The sequence below is a fragment of the Coffea eugenioides genome, chromosome 8 (assembly GCF_003713205.1).
Source record: "Coffea eugenioides isolate CCC68of chromosome 8, Ceug_1.0, whole genome shotgun sequence".
Taxonomy (NCBI): domain Eukaryota; kingdom Viridiplantae; phylum Streptophyta; class Magnoliopsida; order Gentianales; family Rubiaceae; genus Coffea; species Coffea eugenioides.
In genome coordinates, this window is record NC_040042.1 from 9,054,630 (window position 1) to 9,074,860 (window position 20,231).

A 20,231-nucleotide genomic window follows, 5' to 3' on the forward strand; every position below is an offset into this window, starting at 1 on the left:
CAAGTAAGTGCAGAATTTCATTTTTTTTCCTTCAAACTTAAAGTAAGTTTTTTCTTAAACTTTACTTTGAGTAAGTAGCTTCACGTTATACTAGGAATTTTTCCATATTCATCGGATCAGCTATTCCCAGAGATTTCTTTTTCTCTCTCAAGTAAGAGCTGAATTTTATTTATTTTTCCTTAAACTTAATGTTTTTTTTTTAACGTAGCCTCACCATTATAAAGGGAACTTCTGCAAATCCAACGGATCAGCTTTTGCCAGAGTGTTCATTCTCTCCAAAGTAAGTGCTGTTTTTCATTTTTGGTTGAAATATATATCTGGCTTCCACGTGCTTTTGACATTTATTCTTCTGCTAGCATATACTTTTATATGTTGCCGAGTAGCTTCCTGTTATTCTTGGTATATATATATATATATTTTTTTTTTCAACAACTTCGTATCACTTTTATTAATAGAAACAAATTTTACAAACGGAAAAAGACCATTTCAAAGTACAACAGACAACACTAAAGACAATAAATCAAAGACAAACCTCCTTGCCCCATTTCATAGCCAACTCACTTCAAATCTCCTTTTTACTCAGCCCTTCATACGCTTAATTTTCCGAATTGATGGCATCCCTAATCTATCAAGGCGAATTGCCCCACGAGCCATAGTTGGGAATGTATTAAAGGACTCGTATAGCTTGACTTGATGCTCTGGATGAGATACTCCCACATTGGACAATGCATCAGCTACTTTGTTAGCTTCCCTGTAACAATGCGAAAAACGATGTGGGTCTTTAACAAACTGCCAAATCTGCCTAATGTCACGTCGAATCTTCCAGGGACATTGAATGCGATGCTGAAGAATTCCAATTAATACCAAAGAATCCGACTGGACACAGAGATTCCCAAACCCTCTATGCACACATGTTTGAAGACCAATAAGGAGGGCTCGAACCTCTGCACATAGACATGTAGTTTCCCCAAAATATGCCGAAAAACCAATCAAAGGTATGCCATTTGAATCTCGAAGAACTCCACCACCTCCACCCAATCCTGGATTACCCTTAGAACAACCGTCCGTATTTAGTATGAACCGACCGGATTCCTTCGTTTCCCAACGAACAAGTTTGTATATAAACTCAATATTAGCTGAATACGGCCAATCATACAAATCATAAAATGACTGTACTCGGAAAACTTGTTTGAAATGAATTTCAACCATGTTTTGGATATCCGAGAAAATGGCAAAACAAATGGCAGGCGAACTCATGTGGACATTCTCAAACATTGCTTTATTTCTTGATTTCCAAATATTCCAACAAACTACACTGGGAAGAATGCTTCCAATATATCGTCGTATCTCAGAATGCTGTGAACTCAACCACCAACCCACTATGCGGGGCCGTAAAGATGACCCTGGAAAGGCCAGTCCACATGCAGCTCCAAAATAATTCCAAACTGTGGATGCTATATGGCCATTGGAAAATAAATGCTCAATTGACTCCTCAGATGCCGAATAGCAGCAAAAACATTTTGACGGTAAGTGAAAGCCAAGTTTACATAACCTGTCCGGTAGGGGCAGCCTCCCCAACAACAATCGTAACATGAAGAATGAAACTTTCAAAGGGAGTTGAGGATGCCAAATTCTGTCAAAAACCATAGACTTATTGCGGGTTTGCCTAATTTCCGAAAATGCAGATGCTAGAGAGAAATTTCCAGATGTCGTGGGCATCCAAATGACTTCGGCTTCACCCCCTTCTTCCGGAACCGGATGCTCTAAAATGGAGGGCACCATTTCCCTTGGCAGTGTCTGATATAACTTATTCACATCCCAATATCCATTGATGAAAACATTATCAAATGATAGATTAGGGACAACCGTCGCTCGGAGGAACAAAGCACCACTCCCCAACCAATTATCGTACCAAAAGTGACAAGCTCCGTTTTTGACAACCCATAGCATAGAGAGCTCCACTTGTCGACTAACATTGACCATTCTCCGCCAGAGTGCCGAGTCTGTTGTCCTGATTTCTACCTGACAAGGATGTAGCAGTCTGCAGTACTTTGCTTTCATGAATGCAGCCCACAACGACAAACCCTTTCTGAAGTTCCACCAAAGCTTGAATGAGAAGGCTTTATAGATGTCCTTTAGCCTCCGGAAGCCAACGCCTCCCTCATTTACCGGATAACACATCTGAGACCACTTTATCCAGTGAAATTTCGATTCTTCAGATGATGACCCCCAAAGGAAGGTCGAGAAGGCCTTTTCTATAGTTCTAAATACCTTATTCGGGATAACTGCAGCTGACAACAGATATAGTGGCATCGATGCTAGCACATGTTTGATTAGAACTATCTTGCCTCCAAAGGAAAGCATCCTTGATTTCCATGACATTATTTTCCCTAGAATAGACTGACACACTTCCCCAAAATATGACGATTTACATCTCCCAAAGTAAAGTGGAAATCCCAAATACCGAATCGGAAATGATTGCCAGGTAAAATTTGTGATACGTTCAATCACCCTTCGTCTTGTCGGTGGTAAAGATGGATGAACCAAGTAACAACTTTTTAGCACATTTATCAGCTGTCCTGAACATCTTTGGTACTCCTCAAGCACATGCATGATAGCTTTCAGAGAGTAGGACGATCCGTTTGCAAAAATGAGAATATCATCCGCAAACGCCAAATGAGTTATAGAGGGACATGCATATGGGACTTTGAAATTGACAAAACCTGATTGCATAGAAAGGTTAGATAAACCTCTAGATAATACCTCAGCCCCAATAATGAATAATGCAGGCGATAATGGGTCACCCTGACGTAGTCCTCTCGTTGACTTAAAGAAACCATGTGAAGCCCCATTTATAATAACCGAAAATCAGATATTAGAGATCAATCGCCATACCAGGTCAATAAATATTTCCCCGAAGCCAAATCTCCTAAGAACACCAATAATATGATGCCATGCTACCCGATCATATGCCTTAGACATATCTAGCTTCAGTACAACATTCCCACCTCTATTCTTTTTTGCAATACCCGATACTACTTCCTGAGCTAGCAGAAAGTTATCTGTTATATTACGGCCCTTCACAAAGCCTGTCTGCTGGGGTGAAATGATTTTTGGCAAAACATAAGCCACTCTATCAGCTAAGATCCTGGATAACAACTTGTTGAAGAAATTACATAAGCTGATGGGCCTAAATTGAGAAAACTCCTGAGGATTTGGCTTCTTTGGAATTAACACAATGGAGGTAGAGGTGATGAAACGAGGTAACTCTGCCCCACAGAAAAAGCTAAGTATCGCATTATAGACATCTTGGGCGACAATTTCCCAGGCGAATGTAAAAAATTTACCTGTGAAACCATCTGGGCCAGCAGCACTATCCCCATCCATTGATCGCACTACTCGATAAACCTCGTCAATCGAAGGCACTTCCTCCAATTTTGCATTATCCTCTTCCGAGATCATGGGCGAAATTAAGTGCTGCATATCAGAAGCTGATTGCAAAGAACCCGTGAAGAGGTTAGAGAAATATGATATTGCCTCAGTTGCTATATCAGCATTTGTATCCACCCAGACCCCATTTGACTTTTTGATGCGGTGTATCATTCCTTGAACCCGTCTTTGCCTGACTACCGCATGGAAATACCTTGAATTACGATCTCCTTGTTTGAGCCATTTTACCCTGGATTTTTGCCTCCAAAATTGTTCTTCAATTGACAATGCATGGCGCAGCTCTGCCTGAGCCTTGCTAAGCTCAATTTGACATTCCTCCGATACATATTGATCCATAGCTTCCTCTGCACGTTGGACCTCCAATTCCGCAGAATGAACTGCATCAAATATATTCCCAAAGTGTTGCTTGTTCCATGTCTGAATAGCCCTCCTCGTTGCCAATAATTTAGAACACAAAACACGCAACGGAGATCCACCCACATCTTGATTCCAAGCCTGGCGAATCACCTCCAAGAGGTCATGTCTAGTAGTCCAGACATTCAAAAATCTGAAAGGCCGCGGCTTATTTTCTGATCGATTCTCAAATGAAATTTTCAAGGGTGCATGATCCGAGGGATGTCTTGCCAGGTGAAGCACAGAAATTACGTCGGAGAAATCCAAACAAGCCCCATTGACTAAAAATCTATCCAACCTCTTTGAAACCCGAGCTCTCCCTCTCCTATTGTTAGACCACGTGAAGCTAGCTCCTGAAAATCCTACATCAAATATCCCTGCTTCTTCCATAAAGGACATGAAATCCGCCCCCTCCGCTATAGCAAATGGACGACCCCCCCGTTTTTCATGAGGAGCTAATATAACATTAAAGTCACCTCCAATACACCAAGGAAGAGAATTTGGCTTATCATTTAATAAGGAACACCATAAGACACGACGCTCCTCCACTGAACACTTCGCATGGACAAAAGACATGACTATTGGAGTAGAAAGCAATTGACTTTGAACATGTATAGAAATATGCTGATCCGAACTACCAACAATGGAACATACAAAAGAACTACTATAGAATATCCAAATATCACCCGAGCAATTAACACAGGTAGAATCAAATAATAGTCGTAGACGAATGGACTCAATTTTGGTCAGGTGTAGCTTAGGTTCACAAATCGCAACAAACTTGAACTGGTGAATACGTACTAATTTAATCAATCTTCTTAAATTAGGGGCTTTAGATACCCCTCTAATATTCCAAAATAGACCACTAATCATGAGAAAAAACCTGGATAGAGCTGTGTGATGATGTTGCTGAACGTAACTGTCTGTCGGATGGGATACATGCTCGCACACCCTTTACCCTTTCTTGTCGGCAATTCCTCTCATCAACTACAGATTGGTCAATGTTCAAAGTGTTTATTAATGGCTCCACTGACGGCTCACTTGGTTCAACCAATCTTGGAGATAAGTTTCCCGCGATAGTTGGCAAAGCTACTTCAGCAGACGCCTTGGATGTGGAATCTTCTACATCAGCCCCACACAATTCGACATAGAGAGTATCGAACTCATTAGTGTCGGCCTTTTGTAGGTGTGTACTTCCCAAATTCTGCTGCTCAATAGTCTGGGACCCCTTAATTTCATTGCCATTGATATTGTCGGTTATCAATTCATTGGTGTCGGACATTTGCTGCTGAACTTCTCCCACAATTTTCTCCACTTCCGTTTGGGACCCATCACCATGGACAACCTCCAATTGGGTTGCAATTCCCGTATGCTCATTATGCAATGGTCCCTCCTTGTCATCGTCAGCAACAAACTGTCCATGATCAGCAGCAGAAGCTTTTGTTTTTCTTCCCTCCTCAACATCATGATCTTGGGTAGGAATATCCGACTGTCCATGCGCATCAGCAGCGGAAGCTTTTGTCTCCTTGACTACTTGATGTTCGGCAGCAACGTAGGTGAGTTTATCCTCTTGGGATAGTATTGTTTCCTGTTCCTCGACTAGTCGAGCTTGTCCAGCAGAAATCTCCATTGCACCTGTTGACGTACCTTCGCCTTCAAGCGTACCAGGAAGTCGTGTATGTTCAGGAGCTGTAATGACATCCATTGTAACTTTCCCTTTAGCTTTTGGGTTGCACACAGGTGTAATAACTACCCCATGCTGATTATTCGCAAGTAACTTTGAACCATGTTGCAGCCGTTTGGTTTGATTAGTTTGCTGGCGATATCCATCCTCGGTGAAGTTCTTCTTGCAAATATCAGACAAATGACCCAATCTCCAGCAAGATGAGCAATATGGTGGCATGTTCTGTGGAACAATTTTTTGCCAAAAACCTGATTCTTCTTCAACAGCCACCCAGATCCTCTGCAGAACAGGCTTCGCTACATCAATCTCAACACATACCCTGGCCACACTAGGACGCGTTCCAGCGGCTGTTGCTGAATCTAGGAACAATGGTCTTCCTGCTGGAGATAAAATGGAGAACAAAGAGTGTTTATCAAAATAATGAATAGGTAAATTTGGAAGCTCAACCCAAACCGGTACTAGAGATGATTCTCTATGCACATGAAAATCCCTGGTCCAACGAAATACACGCATTGGATATTTGCTCAAATGCCAAACTCCTATCGTCCAAATCCTGTTAAAATCTTCTTCAGCAGAGCACTTGATCAACACATGTCTATAGTCCATCAATCCAATGGAAATGTGATCTTTTAGATTTAACGAAGCAAAGAACTTTCGAATATCCTCTAACGAAGGTCTCCCATGAGAAAATTTTCCAACCAAAGTCCATCGAAACGGCGCCGCAAGTTTTTCCGCATCTGCTCTGGAGAAAATGACTGCAGCTTCACCTTTATAAGAAGTCGCCTGCCGAATTTGGATTGGAGATGTTGAAGGCCGTGAAAAGAGTTGGGAGAAAGATTTTTTTTTTGTAGGAGATCCTTGCCCCTCAGCCGATGGCTGAAGGGCAGCCATTCAATTTAGAACCAACAAAGATGTTTTAGCAGAGAAAACAAAGGAGGAAAGATTTTAGAGAGAAGGGAGGAAAAAGAATACTTCTGAACCCAGAAGTTGAATCAATTGCAAATGTATTATTCTTGGTATATCATATTAGTTTGGGTAATTTTTTTTGTACATATGAATCGTTTGGAGTATTATTTTCTTGAAACCGATAAGAAATCACTGAAAATAGTACAGTGCAATATGAATCGTTTACATTATAGAAAAAGGCAATATATATGATCCATATGTCAACTAATTAATGCATCATGAATTAAACTTCTAAACTCTGGATCTATTATGGCTTTTATTCACAAATTTTGATGATCAGGCTAATGCGTCGCTTAAATTCATAAATGTATTGATCCATAATCTCTTGCATCATCATTAATTATAGGGTACCAATAAATTAATTATAGGATAAAAACCACTCTACTCACTGCAAAAATTTTCAACACTCAGAAATCTTTAGGCATAGATACTTTTTTTTAAGGCATAGATACTTGTTACTACAGCTGCCATAAATATTCTATTTTACTTGCTTTTTGTTAAATGTGCTTTTTCAATGCTTAAATTTTTCCTTCTAATATTGCTAAGGCTTTGTCAATTTTGCTAATCCTTTATATAAAGTTGCACAGTTTTGGTCAAAAAAAAAAGAAAAAAATCAAGCACTATTGGCTTCTTTATTTTTTTACACTTTTCCTTTCAACGTAATGCTGTTTTTTGAGATTTCAAGTTTTACGTTCCTACCATAGTAATTTTTAGAGTTTGTGTGCTAATTTGTTTTAGACACTCAAATTTTATTGTGTGGTTTTTTTAAAAAGAAATACTAAGCAAGTTTTAGAATAAATTCCTCTTGTCCGTTATGGATGTATAGATGAATAATCTATCTTTTGGAAGGGAATGGTTGGAGTAGGAAACTCTAGGTTGACATGCTTTCTAATATCATCATATTTTTGCTAACCCCCCCTCTCTCTCTCTCTCTCTTTTCAAAAAAGACAAAAAAAAATAATTGTGGAGTCACACACTGTGACGACCCCACTTCCCCCTAAGGCGAACCAGAGGGTTGGCGGGCCGTCTGCCTAGCTCTCGCCAGGACTCACGCAAGAAATTAACCGAAATCCTTCCGAAGTATATCTTAAACTATTACAACATCGATTCTCCCAAAAATAGACCACTTACTAAAATCACATTAACTTCAGAGATAACAGCATTTTAAGAAGGTTAATCGTCGATTCTTAGATAGCTTACGCGTTACAAACCCATAAAGTAAAGTTTAAACAATCCCAGATAACAAATTCATACAAGCCAAAAGACAAATTTAAGGTTTACACTTTTCCAGCTTCAAGTGGCAACCCAAGACAAGAGGCTGCCTAACACTTAACACATTCCCAATCCGATTAGTGACATAAATAAAATTTTACATTACAAGCTGCAAAGTGAAGTCATAAGATTCAGACACATTCATAGCAAAATACAAATGGATTTCAGATCCCTCAAATGTCAGGACCTGTCAAGGAAAACAAATAAACGTGGGGTGAGCTAAAACTCAGTGGTGCCCCGAAACATGCAATCATACAAAACAAATAGCAAGTAATAATTTCGTCAAAATTAAACAACTAGGAAAGCGGGTAACAGTACAAGTAGGATACAGGGGCTCTCAAGAGCCATTCCCCACGAGCTTGATTAAACTTTCCCGTAGTTGACCCTCCGTCAACTTTCACTACCTAAGTTCCATGTAGATCTTTTTATTTTTCTTGAACTCCGACCAACTTACTCCCCCTACCGGGCCCGCACACCATTTCACCAATTTCCATCCACCAATCAACCCCCTACCGGGCCCGCACACCGCAAATAGTAGGCTGGTAATACTCGAGTATACCTTTTTATAGACTAGTCGAGGGATTCACCCAACGACGTTACGTCCAACACTTAGATGCCACGGACTAGTCGAGGGATTCATCCAACGACGTTACGTCCAACACTTAGCAAGTGCACGCAGGATATTCACGAAAACATTTCAAACAAGTCACCACTCGAAAGGCTAATGTGATAAAGTACACAGCTCACTTCGATGGATCAAAATCATTTCCCAATTATCACATAACGAGTCACGAAAGCACTTTAACCAAATAAGCATAAAACAAGCAGGGACACTCACCAAGAGTGAAGTCACAGATCAAGCTGGGAATCGAAGTCCGCGTCCTCGCTAAACCCTAGAAAACCAAGTTTTAAAATTATAAGTTTTACTATACAAATTCTTGGTTTTTATATATTAAAGATTATCTCGTATACCACTAGTTTATTTTCTCCAAGTAAATCGGCAATCCATTGGAAATTAAAACTAGTGAAAGTAGTAAAATATTCCACGTAGTTTCTTTAGAAATATATATATTTTTTTCTTTCTAAAAGTGTAACTAGGTCTACGTTACTTGAGGTAAGTTTTCTTGCCAAACAAGTTTTCTAAAACAACTGGTCGGGACAATTTTTTTTTAAGGAAATCTAAAGTTTAGAACTAGTGTAATCATTATCTAAAAATAATACGTCTAGTTTAAGCTAAAGAAAGAAATAATTATTCTGCAATGTTTTACAAATTCCCGACTCTTGAATTTCTAATACTATCATATTATACCAGATTTTGTAGCTCAATACTGAGCCGAATATATTCACGTAGTTTGATTTAAAAATACTCAAGTTCGTAGGACCTAAACGGACTTCACGATTTCGATCCAGGCACATTATATTCCAGGTTTGCTAATATAGCAAAATCACTTTTCAATCAATATCACTAGGACTTCGTCAATCATTAGCCCTATTTTTCAACAAGTCCAATTCTAATCAAGATTTAACTCTTGCAAAAATTACTCGAATGGCTAAGAGTTTCATCAATCATTAGCTCTTAGCGTCTAACAATCATTTCTCACAGCAAGTTAACCAAAAATTCAAATGTTTAAAATTACTAACCTGCACGTGACCACAAGGACACGATTTGCAACCTTATTTTATCCAAGATTGAAACCAGAATCTCATTGTTCATAGACAGTTACCGATTAGATATTCTCTAGAAATTTTTATTCCAAAATATCCTTTCCAATGCCAAGGATTCCATCTCCATATTTTAGCCGTAAAAATACATTGTCACCCCAAAATTCACATGCATGATCCTCTTAATAGATTATAAGATAGAATCAACAATAGTGTGATATTCTACAGTAAATCAAACTTTAATATAAAAATTTGGAACTCAAGATTCGCAAAAGAAATCTGGAAAAATTCTTTCTTCTTCCTCTCTTGGCTAAGCTGAAAAAATTCCAGCACTTGCTTCAACGTTTCCAACCAGATTATCAACCGTATCAATGGTTTCACATCTTCACAGCTTACCAAGCTTAAACACATATTTCTCATGCATTTCTACACATCATTTGCCAAAGAAAATTCCAAAAATAAACTGAAAAAAAATTTCCAGTTCAACCTCTCGGCTACCATAAATTTCCAGCACTTAGTTGATCATGAATCCAATTTTTCCCTCAGCTAAAATATGGTATTAGGTTCTAAATTCTGACATGCAAATACTTAGCTAGTCAATTAACATTTGATCTGAGTGTTGGAGTGTAGAAGATTGCATTCAGCCGAGGAGTGTTTGTGTTATAAAGAGTTGTCCGAGAGAGTGTTTGAGTTTGCATGGAAGTTTTTTTTTTCTTGAGGTAGTGGAGGGTATTCTAGTCTTTTCACTTCTCCTCCAATTTTTCCACTTAAGTCCTAAATTTTAACCAAATCCCAAAGTTTACCCCAAATGTGATTTGAATATCTAACCATATACTAATCTTGTGAAAGTTCAACTATCCGAATTTTTCGTCTTAAGAATTCTAAGTATACTCGTATCGATATTGCCTAAATTTATCGACTTCATCTTAATACCAAGGTTTCTATTAACGCCTTGACATTTTTAACGATTAAAACTGACTATCGGCATTCAACGAATTTATGTTAAGGCAAAAATTAATCTAACTCAAGAAATATTAATTTAGCACAACAAAACCAAGTAATTTAATATTTTAGCACAATTATATTATCTTTCACATAATAATTGTTTTTACGCCCTTATTTAAAACAAGTGAAAGTAATGCTAGAATTTATTAAAGAATTAAAAATTGCAAATGAAATATGCATTGATATTTATATATATATCGGGGTTCTCACACACGCTTTTTTTTTTTTTTTGCTGAAATTTAAGCACTGAAAAGAAATATATGAATTTCTGAATTTTAATTCTAAACAAAAGGCTTTATTTGCGAACAACTCTAATGCGCATGACGGGGTCTGTGATCTATCTAAACCCAAGGCCCCCCTCACCAATCTTGATAAATCCAACTGTGATGTATACATGACAATATCCTCAGACTTGTCTCCACCTTGGCTAAAGCATCTGCCACCTAATTTGCCTTGTGATAACAATGCCCCACTGTCCATTTCAAGCCTTGTATTGCCAATAACGTATCTAGCTCCGACCGAATTAACCACGGACACCTATAGTTTAGTTAGCAGGATGTTTACTAACACAATTATATTGAGTGTGGAGTCACACTCAATAAATGAAGGGACATAAACAAAAGAAAATGTGGTGATTTGATTGCACCAGTTAGGATTTCTCTACAAACCAGACTAACCAAAATTAATTACTGGGTTCGGCATAGAATTTTGCAGAGTTAGGAATACAAACATTATTTTGCTGTGGGATTTAGAATACGTGTACGGTTGAACATTTTGTGCACCTTTGCGTGCTTTCCTTTTCTTTCTTTTTCCAAATATAAGTCCTAATTTTCTTTCAGAGTTTTTTTTTAAATATTCTGAAATGATACAAGCCTACTATAAGTTCAAATTAAGTTGGAAGCAACCCTAGAAGAAAGCCATAGTGATAACTTCCTGATTAGATGCAGAGTTCAAAAGAATATAATGTATATAATTGAAGCAATGTAGCATACCACTAAATAGATACTAGAGTAGGAAATTCTTTAAAGATGTTCTAAGAATTTAGCCTAATTAATATAGGAAGGGAAACTATAGATTCTTAGTGTTCTTCTTTAGTTTCTAAAATAAATGGTTAAAAAAAATCTAAGGCCAAATAATTTCCTTCAATCCAAGATTTTATTTTCAAGAAAATTGTGGAAATTGTTTTTCAAGCAAAATATATTCGTAAACTAAAATTTCAATTCTGTTATTACCAAAATACCCTCAATAATCATGAAAAGTCACTACTACTTTTGGAAGTATAACGAAGTCATCAAAATCTATGGTGATTGTACAACCGAAACAATCATAAAAGCTAAAAACAAGTTTATATTTATTTTATATCCTTAAAATTTTATTCACTTTTATGTATGGATTGTTCAATTTATCATACCTTAAGTAGGTAATACTAACTTTTTTGTTTAAAAGTTTAGTTTTTTATTATTTTCGTTTATGTGAACATTGGGGATTGGGCTCATACTATTTTCATTTTTTTGTTTATATATTTACAGTTTACTATTATTGCCTTTTCTTTTTAAAAATAAAATTGATTTAATCTCTGTTTTCTTTCCTGAAGTTTAAAAATAAGGCATACTAGATATTTTTATCAAATTTAGATTAAGAATCTAATATTGGACTAATTTGACTAATTTGATAAATGAAATAATATTAGTGTAAATAAATTAAAATAATAAAAAGTTCCTTAAAATAATGAGATTTGTAGTACCCCTGTTTTTGAAATTTTGGCAATTGTATTTATTTTTAGTATTGTGTTATTTATCCATTTTATTTGACTTAAGGTCTAATAAATTGAATAAAACATATACAAAAGTGAACATTGATCTAATGAAAAAGTTTCAAGAGTATAAACTAAATATTAACTATTTTAACTCTTTTTAGTTGATATTTTTCTACAATTGATATGATAAAGAAGATGTAAATCTTTTAGCAATGAAAGGAAATGATTATTAGTTATAGATAAGTTCATGAATAAAAGGATAATAATGTCATTACACTATTTTTTTTTTGTATTTTTAACTTTGACTAGTTGTCATGGGAGGTGTAAAATGTTATATTTTTGAGATTAAAGGAGTAGTTCAAAGTGCCAAAGTGTTATTAAACCTAGTATGAACAAATATGGAACTAGAAAGCCTTGATCTATCATCGAACAACTGTAGCACTATTTTCAACTTGGTGAATAAGCAATTTCACCGATTCATTACTATTTACCCTTGAATTTTTAACTCGCTAAATTCCATTTTGGACTCTCTTAAGTTATAGACTCACTCTCACCTTAGTCATTGAAATTTAGTTTTGAATACTTTACCCCTATTAATATAAAATCCACCCTTCTCTCACTACTCTATCCCTAAAATATGAAATTTATCTACTCCATTTTTTTCATTATTAATGTCATGCTTCCACTTTTTTTGTTATCCCAAAATAAGAGTCTTGTTGCAAATGTCAAACAACTTTCAATGCTACTTTTCTTTTATACCCTTGAGTAATAATGACAAGATTCCATTAATTAATAATAAATAATTGCTATGATCCACCATAACACATGCACAATTTCACAAGTTCCATGATCTTTTGTTTTTAGTTTGGTAATTTTCGTGTTCAAACAATGGTTAAGACTAGAAGAATATGAAAAGTGCATGTCTCAATTCTTGGGACAGAGGAAGTAGTTTTAATTCCTAAATTTTAAGCATCACTTGCTTGCTATTTTATTAATTTTGATATTTTCATAGGATGGATTTCATATTTTAGAAAGTAAAATATCCAAAACCAAAGTACAATGTATTTTAAACTTTAGGAGGCTAAGCTTCTAAAATTAAAGTTTAAAAATTGAGTGGAATGTATCTACCGTTTAAGCGTTCAAAGTAAAATTTACTTTAAGCATCTTGTAGTCATGTAGTAATTTCGATCTACTTTCTTTAAGTCAACAAGTTCAATTATTGTACTACAATACGGCCAGGAAACTCAAGCAATTTCACTCTACTTTTCTTTCTTCAATAACAAATAGTGACCCCTTACCTACTTTGTCCGTTATAAACTTAAAATGGGCCGTCTCCACTGCAAAAAGTGCTTTGTACATTACCCGTGTTTCTTTGTACATAATTATTTTGAATGCTATATTTCATGAAAGAAATGAGAAGGGTAAAATATTTAATTATTTAAACTTGATAAAGGTAATGTTATTTGGTTATCTTTTCGGCAGATTTTAAGATTCTTTTTGGTCATATTCTCAAATTAAATTCACCATTGGATGGTGAAACAGTAATTGTTTTAGACTCTTAGATTGTAATATTTTCAATCATTTTAAAATTTGAACCACTGTCATTTCTTAACAACTAAAATTGTAGGAATAATTGTCTGAAGGGACCATACATATAATTTTCCTATCTCTTCAGATTTTGATTAATTTTAGTCTATCTTTTACCAGATTTTTTCTGGGTTTTGCAACCATTTGTTTTTTTTTTGGGATTAATGAGAACCTTATTTATTTATTTTTTTATCATAAGGTTTTAAACATTTCATTTCTGTATTTGATGATATCGAGCTTTTTCTAAGTTTACTTTGTAGAAATTTTGTACCCCTAAAGCTTGTTAGCCATAAGGCATGTATTTCGAGTGACCCATCCATTAACAAATTTTTTTTTTTAAATGATGGATCCAACGGTTACTTTGTAATTTGAGTTGACCATTTTGTGACATTAGCGGCATAGTTTCCTTAAACAAAGACTGAAGATTGAGAAATTTATAAATAGAGGTGACAATTTGTCCCAAGCCCCAATGGGTTACTCATGCCCATGGGGACTTTGGGCGGGATGAGTACTAGAATTTGATATTGGGTTTAAAATGGGACAAATCTCAATTGTACCCATTAATTGATGGGAAACTTTGGGAAATATTTGGGTACCCATTGGGCTCAAATAGTAAGGGTTCCGTTTGGATTAGCTGTTTTTGGAGGGTGTTTTTGAAATATTTTATTGTAGTAATGTATATGAAAAATTTTTACTATAATTTTTTTTTGAAATATTTGATATACTAATATGGATGGGATGTTTTTTGAGTTATTGTATATTACTGTAACATTGTATTTCAAACACTTATTTTTTGAAAAGATAGCCAATCCAAACGGAGTCTTAGATTCAAAAATTATCTTTAATAATTTTTATAGTCATACCAGCGAATATAATCTAGTAGTCTTTCTAGTCATTATCCACAAGAATTTCAAGTATTTCAATCAGTTTAGACCTGTCATCCTTGGACAATGATGAGGATAAATATTCAACACCCTAAGTACCTTGGCCATCTTGATATATGTTGGAATATGGCTGTTTATCTATCTTTTCCTTTATTTGTTAATCCAATTTTTGGTGCGAATCCTGAGTATAAAGCACTTGCATGTTTATTTAATAAAACTAAAAGAAATTTAATAAATCAAAAATATTAAAATTATATAAAAAATAAAAAAATGAATTAAAGGGAAAAAATGTAAAAAATAGATTTGGGTATTGGGCGGGACCAATCTAAACCCATCCCAAAGTGATCCCACTCAAATTAGTCTCAAAACACATATGGGTAAGGTTGGATCCAAACCCATATGACTCGGTTTCATCTTAAACCCAAACAAATCCCGCCCATCCTGCTCATTTTACCTCCTCTATTTATAAACTAAATATAAGGGCTAATAGATTTATTCAATGAATAGAGGAAAGCAAAATAATGAAAGAATAATGATGAGCTAGTGTCGCAGAATTAATTACTTTTTCTAAATCTAAATCCACTTCGCCAAAAAAAAAAAAAATGGAGATATACAAAGACCAATGTTAATCCTACACCTTGAAATCTCAACTCCCAATTCTAATGCATATGTGTCAGTAGTGCATGAGCATCATCAGCCGGTTAAAGGCTTTGCGGGTGATTGCTTGTGGTGAGGGATTTTTCATTTCTTTTATAAATATTTATGAATGTACACATTTATTATATCCTTTACTTACATAAAGGACCTAACCGCCAAATGTGACCGAAGGACTAGAAACATCAAATCAAGGTATGATGATTAAATAAATTTAGGAGGACAAAATCCAACTAATTAATGTCTTAGAACTCCCTCGTGAATCCAACTTCTCTGAAAAGGGAAAAAATTCTATGACGAAGAACTTATTTTGTTTTGTAGGAAAGAATAGTAGAATCTCTTAAGCAAAACATGTTTCCTATAATGGTCGAAAGCTATGGAGAAGGAGAAGTTATATCATTCTGAAATTAGGATGGTTAGATATTTCACAAATTTGAAAAGAATTACCTACCATGGAATAATTGTTGAAGGGGGTTTCGAATATTTTTTTCTATATGAAACGTTTTAACGTTATCAACTGAATCAATTTTTACTCACACTTGATCTGAAAAAGAAAGGAAAGAATCCAGTGTCATGTGGGCCAAAATTTGGACCTAATGGTTCCAAGTTAAGATTGTAGGAGAATGTCACAAATCCTTTGCTTGTAACTTTTGAGATTTCTTCCTTCAAAAAAAAAAAAAAATTGTGAGACTTCTCAGAGTTAGCTTGATTTTACGTAATGTTCAATGCTTGTGCACTACACAACCTGGAAAGTAAATGCAAGAACTTAGCTTTGCGTTCTTATCAATATAAGTATTGATTCCTTACCTATTACTAATACTTTCTCCTGTATACTGGACCACCAGCATTGCAAAAAGTTTCGCCAATATAAATTAGCTTCTTTCTTTGGTTCAATTCATCTAAATATTTTCTTCTGCTTAAATTCAAAGTTTTCAGAACGTAGCTTTACAATATACAAGGAATTTCTACATATTTTTCGCATTTGTTGTCGCCTCTCGGGAGTATTCATTCCCTCTCAAGTAAGTGCTCAAGTGCTTTTAACTAGTTGATCAAATAATTGTTTGGTTGCAGTATAGCTTCAACGGTTTTTTTTTTTTTGGGAACATTTCTTCAGCTAATTCCAGCTTTTCTTGTTTTATTATGCATATATTTTGCACTTTGCTCTTTGATCTTGACGGGTGTCAAATTCATCTCTGGCTTTGTCTGATGGTTCAGTAGCCTGCAGTGAGGCATAAGACGTACTTCGAGTAATACTTCCATTAACAATTTTTTTTTTAAAAAAAGTTGTTGAGTGCAAAAAGAAAGTTCCATATTCTTAATTTAGGTCTGTACTGATTTTGAAATTTCGGAGAAGAGAAAATCCATTTAAGTTGTTTGCTACATGATGTCGCCTTTGTCACCAAAAAGATGGTTTGTACACTAATTTTTGGAGATGTCTCTTAAAAACTAGGGAATGGCTTCAATTTGTTCCTCAACTTTTACCAGTGATTTTTCTATTTGATCTCTTAGCTTTTAAAATTGTCTATCGGGTCCCCTAACTTATAAATTTGTTTCCAAATTGTTCATATGATTCCCTCCAAGCCAAATCGAAGCATGGTAACGTTCATTTGATTTCAGGTATATTTTCCTTCTCAAAGCTTGAAAACAAAGTATAACCATATTGAATAGTTTTTTGGTTAAGTATTTTATGGTTGACCAGGTTGAGTAACAAAAAAATAACACTATTCTTGTAAAAATTTACATAAGGTAAAAAAATTACTCTCTAGTACATCACAAGCTTAGCATTACCTTATGCTTATAAATTTTGCTACCTTGGTTTTTTGTTATTAGTATGCCATCATCATTATTATTCTATTAAAGCCTGATAAACCTAAACTAGTAAATCTAAAAGTAACATTAATCTAACAAGAATAATGAAAACTAGTACAAAAATAAACTAAAAGAATTTTCTTTTAGCAATTTAACATTTTTTTAAGTCAATACTACAGAAAAGATGATAAAATGTGAAAACAAAATATTGTAAAACGATTAAAGTAAACAAAAATTCCTATATCTTTCTTCATCTTCTTCTTAATTTGTTCGCTTCTTTTTAAGGTACCTTTTTTTGCTACATCTGTCATTTGAATCCAAATAAATCGATTAGCCCCACAATAGAATAATAATATTTATAACAATATACTACACAAATCAATAAAGGTAGTGAATAAAAATCAATAAAATTAGTGATTCCTTACCTACTATTGTTACTTTCTCCTGTATATTCCACCATAACTGCAAAAGTTTTTGCTATTATTAATTTGCTTCTTTCTTTGGTTGAAATTATTATTTTTGTCGAAATCTTCATCTCTTCTACTTGTTAATTTGCTTGTTTCTTTTGCGGAAATTATCATCTTCGTCCTAATATTCTCTTTTGCTTAAATTCAAAATTTTGAGTACATAGCTTTCCAACATACAGGGAGTTTCAATACATTTATCAGAGCTGTTGCCAGAGTATTTAAACTTTCTGGAGTAAGTTCTCATGCTCTTTTAACTTTTATATCAAATAAAATTTTGGTTGAAATATAGCTTCCACTATTTTGTTCTCCAAATATCTTCTGCTAATATTTCCTTTGTCGTCAAATAAATTTTTGGGCTGGAATTTTGCTTCCACTTTTTCTTGTATAGTTATGCATATAGTTTCCGCTTTGCTCTTTGATCTTGACAGATATTGAATTCGTCTCTGGCTTAGTTCTATGAGTTTATAGCTTCTAGTTACGCATAAAGTAATATTTTGGGTGGCATGTCCAACGAAAATATTTTTTAAGTTATTAAGTGTAAAAAGAAAGTTCCATATCCCTAATTTAGGTGTGTATTGATTTTTAAATTTCTCAAAAAAAAAGAAAACATTTAATTTGTTTGCTGCATGATGTTCCCTTTGTTGCCAAAAAAATTACAACTTCTCTAAAAAACTAGGTATCAGGCTTCAATAATCTCTCAACTTTCAGCCATAATTTTGTTGAATCTATCAAGTCCTTCAACTTATAAATTTGGTTTTAAATGGTCGCTCCAAATCAAATCCAATTTTGGTAATATTCATTTTGCTCTTAAGGTTTGATTTTTATTTTGCTTATCATTGTCTAAAATCAACTATTTCATTGTTGGATAAATAACAACTATGCAAATTTTGAATTTAAAATCCAACTTTTGCATATGTGTCATTAATCTAACAATGATAGTTCATGCATTGTCAATGTATATAAAATTAATCCTTTACTTTACTTTATGATACTTAATAGTTTAAGTATTTAATAACCAAATAATTTGACTAACAAAAAAATAATTTGAGTGTGTTTAAATAGGAGATTATTTGAAATAATATATGGAAAAAAATTGCTATAGCACTTTTTGAGAAGTGATGCATGTGAAATATAAAAGTAGTTTAAAAAGTAAAAAATTAATTGAAAATTGTATTTGTGATACAAGCAAAATATTATTTGAAATAATTTTGTTTTCCAAACACACTCACAATATTTCTAACGATTTACATATACTAAAAAAATTGAAAAATTACTCTTCAACACATGAGAAGTTAGCATCGCCTTATGTTACAAATTTTGCTAACTTATTTAGTCCTGTTACAATGTCATCATCATTATTTTTCTGCTTAAATTCTAATAAACCTAAAATAATCTAAAAAGAAACATTAATCCAACAAGAATAAGAAAAGATTATATACAAAATAAATAATAGAGATTTATTTAACTATTTAATGTTTTTGTATAGTTGTTATTGTAGAAAAGAACATAACGTTTAACAATGAAAAGATTACAAAAAAGATACACATAAATAAAAATCCCAATATCTTGTTTTGATTTTTTTTTTCTTCTTCTTCTTTGTGTGCTTCTTTTTTAAGTACGATAATTTGTGTGCTTCTTGGCTAAACATGTCATTAGAATCTAAATATATCATTAGCCCCAAATTAGAACGATAATTTGCATAACAGTAGCTTGGAATTAATATGCTCAGACAAAATTTGTTAAAGGAGATTGTTATCAGTTTTTTTAGTTAAACTAGTTTTTTTTTTCTTTTGGTTAACTCTTCCATCCCTCTCCACACCCTTTCCACCCCCAGCTGCTAGGTACAAAATTTGAATTCTAAATAAGGTTGTGGTTAGGATTCTAAGAACCCTCCCTCGCCGCTAGTAACCAAACTAGTCAACAACTCAATATTTATGGAAACCATTAAAATGGCAAATTTGACTACTTTATAAGTTAACTTGGGAGGAGCCAAACTTACATTAAAATGAATCTTAGTCTAATAGAGTGAAAATTGTCTTGATTAGATTCAGTTTTTGGGATGAATTAAAACCAAATTCAGAATTTTCAACACATATTAAATTATTCAAATAAGTCAACTATTAGATACTTAACTGAAACTATTAAAAAGGACAGATATGTTTTATATTTAAAATTAGAGTAGGAAAATAGACATTAAATTGAACCTCAGTGGGAAAGTAAATATTACCATAATGAGATTTAGCTTGGATGGACTATTCATAACTTAATTTATAAGTTGAGGAACTCAATAAACACTTATACAAGTTGAAAGACTAGATAAAATCATTGGTAAAAGTTGAGGGACAATTGGAAGTCATTTACCCAAAAAATTTTACTCGAGATAAAAATGGTGTTTGAAAGCATTTCCTACAAATAGTAATGTCCATTTTTCCTTGTGAAAACCTCGGGCTTATAAAACCCTGTAAATGAATAAAGGTCATCGCCTTTGTGTGTGCTCCTATCTCACTTTAGGCTTTAGGGTTGAAACATCCAAAGATTCCATTTTCCTGGGACTCTATATCGTATGCTTTGAACTCTTCCTAAAATTCATTCACCAGGATTGTCCCAATTTTTTTTTCATAACATTCTTGATAATTTGGTTT

The 20,231-nt window shown here is 34.2% G+C and overlaps 1 protein-coding gene across 1 annotated transcript in view; it reads left to right on the plus strand.

Moving 5' to 3' along the window:
- LOC113780170 (putative disease resistance protein RGA1) overlaps nucleotides 1–20,231 on the plus strand; it is a 34,966-nt gene that overhangs the window by 12,830 nt on the left and 1,905 nt on the right. The window lies entirely within an intron of this gene.